The sequence below is a fragment of the Aplysia californica genome, unplaced genomic scaffold, assembly GCF_000002075.1.
Source record: "Aplysia californica isolate F4 #8 unplaced genomic scaffold, AplCal3.0 scaffold01314, whole genome shotgun sequence".
Lineage (NCBI taxonomy): Eukaryota > Metazoa > Mollusca > Gastropoda > Aplysiida > Aplysiidae > Aplysia > Aplysia californica.
In genome coordinates, this window is record NW_004798584.1 from 81,783 (window position 1) to 82,905 (window position 1,123).

The window sequence follows — 1,123 nt, forward strand, 5'->3', positions numbered from 1 at the left end:
TAACCCCAACCTTACACTTAGCCAAAAACGTCATCACTGGCATGCTAAAGTTACTGCTGTGGAAATTTTTTTCTTAAAAGCTTCAGTAAGAATATCACGGCATTTGCAACATACAACACAAAAAATGTGTTATGTGTACGTGCCGGAGATTCGAGGTGTTGCCAGGGAACACCTTGATACAAAGTTAGAAGACTGAGAGGTATATAAGGACCAAAAATGTTTGATAGGAAAGAAGGAACAAACCACACTTTATCACCCGCCAACCACCCATGTCTGTGAAGCTCGAGAATAGATTTCCTTGACCTTTCTCATCAGCTTATGATAGATCGTTACCCAGTGGATGTCTTTGAAAAAAACTGCAAATTTAATTTACAAAAAAAAGAAGAAGAAAAAGCGTAGATTCTGATAGGAAAATACGTAAAAACTTTGGCAACACTATGCAGAAGAAGCACCAGCAAGCAGAAGCGTACGTGTCCTCAGAGTTGACCTTGACCTGGACTATTGAGAACAGGTCAAGGACACACTCTGAACGACTTTAAGAAAAATCTTCCAGTTAGCCATGTTTGTGTACTCTCTTAATACAAGCGAAAAATGAAGACTTGAAGAAGAAGAAAATTATCCCCCAGGACATTATTCGGGTGGGAGAAAAAATATCACCGAAAACACCGCCTATGTTCAACAAGGTCTGACCAGTTTGTATACACACATAAAAATAAAAATAAATGATCATCATAGACATCTGCATGGTAATGACAAAGATGGGGGCAAGTGAAAAACAGGCAAAGTCACATTCATCCTACTCTGATTAAGCTTGATTTCAACTTGTTTTATGGCGAACTTGGTGTGTTCTACATTTGATTTGCTGTGAGTGAGTGTTAGGAAAATATTGTAGTATGTGAATGATTGTTGGCTTTTCCCTATACTGATTTCAAAAGGATAATATATGATATATTCTTTTGGTGCTGCAGTTGTAAGTTAAGGGCCAGTACCCTCATTTTTTTCTTGTTGTTGTTGTTGTTGTTGTTTTTGGTTGTTGTTGTTGTTGTTGTTGGTTGGTTGTTGTTGTTGTTGTCATTGTTGTTGTTGTCATTGTTGTTGTTGTTGGTTGGTTGTTGTTGTTGTT